We start from the raw sequence: 7,671 nt of genomic DNA on the forward strand, positions 1-7,671 counted from the left end.
AGAACGTAGTAAAAGGGCAGATAATCCAACGGTAAATATCGCCTAAATCTGCTGATTCCGCGGGGTCGTGCTTCACGTGGATATTTAAATTGTTATTTATTTCTTATACGCACTAGACAAGGTAAGTTAGTTGTTTCTATTATATTTTATTTATAGTTTATAAGTATTACTTATAATTGTAAACGGTTGACAATCTTTAAATATTTCAAAATTATGATTTTGTGGTAAAAGTGTTTGCCGCATTCATCATGCTTCTTAGCAAATGAAAAATGAAGTAGTGAACGGCACCCATTGGCACTTTTTCTGAAGCGATTAAATTGAGTTTTATAGTTAAGAATGATTGAGTTTAAGCGTTATTTTATTGCAATTCACATTAATTTGTCATTTTTTACAATTATTCATGATGTCAGTTATCTCCCTTTGATAAAGTCTTGTTCATATATATAATACACATAACTCAACTTATTTTAAATTGTAACATAAGATATATATATATTTGTACTGAACATTCAATACAAACATTTTACTATTTGTGTGTTAGTATTTTATGTAGATTTTCAAACTCATCATTAAAGGAGGGGGTGGTAACCAAAGCTAAGTTTTAATTATCTGTCCATCCTATATGAAAGTTTGTGGATAATGCAAAACACCATTACAATAAATGCCAATTACAGTGTGACCAAGCTTAGGGAGATAATTTTTCAAATAATTTGCCAAAAAAAAAAATAGTAATTACTGAATGCACATAAAAGTAAATTATTAGAAAAAAACTAGCAGTTTATTCTGGATGATGTCTTCCCCCTAAAATGTGAACTAAGATACTATTTTATAATACAAACCTATACCATGTTCATGTAATACACATTTCATTAATATGATTTATCTTTTGCAGTATATTTGTACTTTCTGTTAGAAAGAACAATTAGACCTACCTGCCGCATAGGAATACAAAGTTAACTTTTTCATCTCATTTAATGGTATGTATGGTAGCTTCTATTTTATATTTTGACATTAGCATGGGGCGGATCTATACAATTTGAAAATGTTGGAAGCAAGCTTTGGTTCCTCAGAAAAAGGGATGATGCTAGGACATGATTTAATTTGTATAGTGAAAAAGAGGGGCATTAACCCCTTGCACACCCCCAGGTCCGCCAATGAATAAGTTAACTCTATTGAATAATTTGGATTGATATATATTTAAATGCATATTGAAAACAAAATCTTACTTGGATGCTTGTTAAGATGTACTTTGTTGTAGTAACCTAACTATAAGGAAAGGGTTGTATTTTATTAATTCAGCAGGATCGTAAGAATGAAACGTTCATATTCTGTGATTTTACAGAAAATGGCTAGAAGTGGTCTTATTAAAAGATTTTGGATGGAATTTTCAAAAGGTGATGATGCTAATGCAGCATTAATGTACAGATTTACCTTTGGTGAATATTTTGGAGTTCTCCAAGATAAAAATATAGCTGAGGAACTTCATGATGCCTGCACATATCCAGGAGACTGTAATTGCCGTACATGTGGGGAGAAGGCAAGCATAATTGCTGCTGTTGATGATGATTTTTTTTATTTAGATTTTGTAGAGACATCATCAAATGAGTCTTCATCAGAATACAGTCAGCCAATTGACGTCATAGGGTTTTCATCTGGTGATGATACCCTATCTGATTATGATACAAAGTTACTTTTAAAACATTCTGAAAATGATTTTGAAAGTCAACTGTTGTCAGAATCAGAGTACGCCAATGACCATGCAGGTGAATCAGTCAGTGCAAGTTTCATTGATTCAGATGAAACACAACCTCCAATTTGTTTTCGAGCCAGTTTCTATGACTCAATGATTCTTACACAGACTGATTCTCCTTTGCCTTCACCTGAATCAGAATGTACATTTGGCAGTGATGATGAAACTCAGCCTCCTATTGGCTATGAGGTTAGTTGCAGAGACACTGCTCTAAATTTACAATCTGATTCCAGTGATGAATTAGAATTTCACCTTCCTCCCTTGATTATGCCTGAAGATAGTAATGAGCAAAGTGATAGAGATTCTTCACCTCATAATATCTTCATTGAATATTAACAGTCTGATTCTAGTGAGGAATAAGAATTTCACATCAAAACTTTTGATTATTCTAAATTTTTTTTTTAAGCCAGCTATAATTGAAATGGATTTTTATTCAACATGTTACATGTACATGTATGTTTATGTCTCCATATGTATATAGCAATTACTGTAATAAGAAGTATAGCGTAAATTTTATTTTTTATTTGAACATAAAATCTCTTTGGTATTGTATAGTATTATATAGGAACCAATGAAGAATAATACGTCTATAAAGTGTCATCATTAATTGGAAATCCAAAACAAAATATTAGTGTGTGGTAAAGGTGAGATAGCTAGCTATAATTGAAATGGATTTTTATTCAACATGTTACATGTATGTTTATGTCTCCATATGTATATAGCAATTACTGTAATAAGCAGTATAGCGTAAATTTTATTTTTTATTTGAACATAAAATCTCTTTGGTATTGTATAGTATTATATAAGAACCAATGAAGAATAATACGTCTATAAAGTGTCATCATTAATTGGAAATCCAAAACAAAATATTAGTGTGTGATAAAGGTGAGATAGCTAGCTTTGCAAAGCCTTAACTGTATTTCATTAAATGCATCTCTAAAAATCACACTGCTTATCATATTATCTAAAACATGAAATAGTTATGATAACGTTTGTCCCAACAGTTCAGGGTTTTAAGGACTTTTCACATCTTCAGTGGCATGAAGCTGCACGTTGTGGAGATGCTTTGTTACTGTATGAATACTGTAGCACCGGCATGTAACATTGTTTTTAAGGAGGATTGTAAATATTTTGATGAGTACATGAACATTGTATATACACATTGATAAATATGTGATTATCCAATATGTATTGATAAAGTCTTCTTTTATCATACATTAATAAGCATGATGATAAAGCGAAAGAATTGCATGTAGTTTTGTTCACAAGTTATAACTTATTGATGTCAAAGTAGCTATCCTTTAAATTTACATCGCTTCATTTCATGAAAATGATAGATTATGTAAGAAATAAGATTGATGACTCTGAATTTTAACAAAATAGGTCCAAAGGTAGCTACTTGGACTGTGTGGTTGTAGTGTTGTGCATTTAGGTTATTTGCTTCTTTTTTACATACATTTATATAAAAAAAATATCAGCTTGATCGTTGTGCTTTAAAATTGCCTTTATTTTCATACTGTGTACTAATATTAACTCTCTATGTTTGTGTTGCTTTTTAACACAGAACTGCTTATGCTTTGTTGTCTTGTGATGTAAATATTATATGCTTTTAATGCTTTTTATGCATCTAATGATTATTTCATATTTTCCTGCTGTTGTGGTATAATTATATTTTGATGTTACTTGCTTTGAAAATGTTATGCTACCAAAACATTTAATCATATTATCAATTGCAGGTTGTCTACTGGAATACCAAAAAAAGAAAAAGAACATAGCAAATTAGAAAAATACGATATGACTATTGAAGAGTTGAAGGAAGATTTGGAAGAAGGAACCTTAAAATTAGTGTGAATATGAGTTTGTTAATTAATTTATAATTGATTAGTGTGTTTGCTGTAAATCTGAATAGAAAATGTTTATCTTATTAGCTGCATGTAGGGTACATATTTGAATATTTGTTTATATTTTTTATTTGATGTAGATATATTTTTATGGCAACATTATAGAACAAAAATAGAAATTATTGCAAAAAGATAAATAAATGCAATCAAACACCAACAAACACACACACATATATATGTATGTGTATATCTTATCGTGATGGAAAAATGTTAAGTTAGATATAACTTGTTTGTAATTTGTGTCAGGAGTTAAGCACAGACTATAAGACCCTTGTTGAATACTAAATTAATATGCACCTTAATTTATAAAAGTTCATTTACATTTCCATTTAATATTTTTTGTGTATTTTCAGAGCCTGAATTTGAAATGGACTATAATTTGCTGAACTGTATTATAACTTGAATTTTAAACTGGAGTTATGCCTCTTTGACAATATTTCCAAGTTGACATTTCTGAATTCACTACTGTGGACCTATATTTAGACATTAGAGTTTCTTGTTATTTATACTGTCCAATGGTTATCTGTGCTGGAGAAGTTGTAGGTGAAGGTCATATAAATTGAATTAAACAGAGAAAGAGGATTTCCGAGTAGATTGATTTTTTTCCCTGGTCCCTGTCTATACTCGACGTCACATACAACACATTTTCGAATTGAAGCTCTACTTTTTAAACCGTCGGGACTTATCGCTAAAGTTGTCTCTTTTATTTAATATGAAGATAGTTTGCATATATGCATGACGTGTTAGTACCAACGAGTCGCTTATTAGCTTAAATCATGCGTAACAAATCCTTACGGGAAAATCCCATATCATATCCGCCATGTTGGTTTCTACGGGACGATTTGTTTACTAACGAAGTTCGTAAATTCCCGTCGAACTCCGGTGACAATCGTCTGCTTGATCAACTCGGTATTGTACGTTGTTCGCGTAAAATAAATCCGAGATATTCCGAAATTACGCCGAAATGCATTCTGGGTTCTTCGGTTTTTTTATAAACCATTTAAACGTAAACAACATCTGCTAGCAACCCGATCACTGTAAACATTGCCGACAATGTAAATATTGGCACCGAGAATTAAAATCTGACCGGGATGGTAAAGGAAAACTATTGACCAAACTTTACGACAAACGTGATGACTTTTCATTCAGAATTGTCAACTTTCCTTTCATCTGTGGCAGCATCCCTTCGGCTCCTGCGTATGGAGTGTTCATATCACAACTCGTACGTTATGCCAGAGCTTGCCGAAACTACGCAGACTTTTTGTATCGCGCTAGAACTCTAGCAAATAGGCTTCTGGAACAGGGTTATGTTGCTACAAGATTGAAGTCATCACTACAGAAGTTTTATGGTCGTCATCATGAACTCGTGGATCGTTATGGTGTATCCATCAACACCATGAAAACTGATTTATTCAACGGGTCATAGTTTTCCTTTCCTCGTTTGTCTACCCCGGACTTGACTTTTTATGAGCAACTTGGCGGGTGTTTCTAGAAAAACATACGATGCTTACCCTACCGGTGCACCTGGTCCATGCTCCCAGTTTTTGTTGGAGTCCGAGTTGCTCATTTACTTTTGTTACTTTGTATGTATGATTTTAGTTACTTTATGTTCTTTGTTGTGTATGTCTGTTTTCCATGTCTGGTCTTTGTCCCTGGATTACATTCTTTTGATTGCCGCTATAACCTTGGTTCCCTTGATTACTCTTTAACGATTCAATGTTTAGGGAGAAGCCGTTTGGCTAAACGAATGAGCAATGTCAATAAAGTCGTAGAAAATATTTTTATTCAAATTTTAACAGTATCTTATTTATGTGACGCCGAGTATAATAACTTTTTATTACGATACAGAATCAAATAAAACTTTGGTCAGTTTGAGATATGATAATAATCATTAGATCATTTTTTTCAAAATTAAAAAGTATTGTGTAATAGCAGAGAAATCTTGACCTGAATGACTCTAAATCGCCCGAATAACTTTGACATGAAAATGACCTGAACGGATAAAATCGTTAATATCTTTTTTATTTCTGGACAGAATCGATTCAGACTTTGGCCACTTTGAGATATGATAAAATACTTTAAATTGCTTTTTTAATAAAGAAAAAATATTGTGTAATAGCGGAGAAATCTTGACCTGAACGACTCTAAATCGCGCGATTGGGATTGACCTGAAAATGGCCTGAACGGATAAAATCGCTTATTTCTTTTTCATTACTTGGCAAAATTTCCTTAAACATTGGTCAGCTTGAGGTATGAAAAAAATCTTTTAAAATACTTTTTGAATGAATAAAATTATTGTGTATTAGCAGAGATATTTTGACATGAATTACTCTAAATCGTACGATTGCAATAGACCTGAAAATGTTCTGAAAGGCATCTAATCGTTATAGTGTCTTTTTATTGCTAAGAATAAAATAATCAAGTTACTTTGAGATATTTGTATTTTTTCTTTTAAATAATTTGAAAATTTGCTATTTGAAATAATAGTGTCTATTTGCTAGTGCATCGATCTTGCACGATTTAATGAAATGAAAATGAGAATACTTACCGTGAAAATATATTGTTCTTAATTTCATATGAATATTTTTAAAAAAAACTAAGCTCCCACTACAAAGAAACTGAACGACAAAAGTAAAGGATTGAAGTTACTTATTGTATTTGACGTACTATATATATATTCTCATTAACCTTAACATAGGTACAGAGAAATATGACAAAACAAAATAAAATGTACAATTATACAAAAATTATCAAATGAACAGAAACATAGGAGGTACACAGATATCAACAATTTACCCAGGTGATTCTAACTTTTTATTAATAATATTAATAAATTTGCATACCTTAACTAGCTCTGGTGGATGGCTGCTATTCATTAATTCGTTGAGTTTAAGAATATTGGGGCGTAGATAAAATTTTTGTTTAATATGCATCTTTCGTTAATTATTAAGAGCTGAACAAACCAAAAGATAATGAAATTCATCCCCGATATCTTGATTTTGACATAATGTACAAGTTCGATTTTCTCTTGGTATATTAAGCCATCTACCAGATTAAATAGGTAGTTTATGGTTCATAGTACGAAATCTGCAAAGAGTTATAGCATTTTTGTCATTAAGAATGTTGAAAAAATTTTCTAACTTTAAGTTTTCTTTGTAAATCTTATAATTAAGAGCTTTTGGAGATTCATGTACCTTGGATAGCCAGTTCTGTTTAAAATTGTTTACAAGTGTTTGTTTTATAGAGGAATATAACCATGTCGTGCTAACGAATGATTGTTCGATCCACACATGCGATTTTCCGCTATATATCGACTTAACATATTTAAGCCACGGAGTATTAGCAAAATTCTTGTGCGCCAAGCGATAAAGAATACAAGGTATCTTACCATCGCTACCACGTAGTTGATAATTCGCAGTTTAATACATATATCAAGATGATAGCGTCCGAGTTCCCCGTATATCATGAAATCCGGAGTCGATTTTTTAACGTTCATAATTAATTTACAGAATTTAATATGCACCCTTTCGATGACAGAGTTATTGCCAGCGCCCCAAACTTCACAACCATATAGTAGTATTGGCTGTATAATCTTATCAAATAAATCTATTTGACATTCTATGGACAGGTTGTGTATCCTTCCATTCCGTATGAGATCATACATCGCACGCGTTGCCTTATCTGCGTTATATTTTTTCACTTTCGCTAATCCTCCTGTCCTAGAAAAGACAACTCCAAGGTACATGAATTCATTTACAATATGTAATTCCTTTCCATTGTATTACAAACTAATGTTATCAAGGGGTCTTCCCTTAGAAAATATAACAATTTGACTTTTATCCACATTAACCTTTAGTTTCCATCGAGTACAATATTCATGTAAAGAATTCAATTGGTTTTGAAGATCAATTGCAGTTTCGGACAATAGAAAAGTATCATCTGCATATAATATAAGAAAAAGCTTAACATATTTATCAAGTTCTGTTTCTATATCACCTGAGAGACTTTGTAAACCACAGA

At 31.7% G+C, this 7,671-nt stretch overlaps 1 long non-coding RNA gene across 1 annotated transcript; it reads left to right on the plus strand.

The window, feature by feature from the left end:
- The first annotated feature begins 26 nt into the window (after positions 1-26).
- LOC148597584 (uncharacterized) lies at positions 27-6,004 on the plus strand. Its single transcript, XR_015918918.1, has 4 exons — positions 27-121; positions 893-977; positions 3,487-3,597; positions 4,005-6,004. It is a non-coding gene; the product is annotated as an uncharacterized LOC148597584 (long non-coding RNA).
- Positions 6,005-7,671: the final 1,667 nt, after the last annotated feature.

The sequence above is a fragment of the Perna viridis genome, chromosome 15, assembly GCF_037379345.1.
Source record: "Perna viridis isolate PV_CMFRI_1.1 ecotype Kerala chromosome 15, ASM3737934v1, whole genome shotgun sequence".
NCBI classification, from domain to species: domain Eukaryota; kingdom Metazoa; phylum Mollusca; class Bivalvia; order Mytilida; family Mytilidae; genus Perna; species Perna viridis.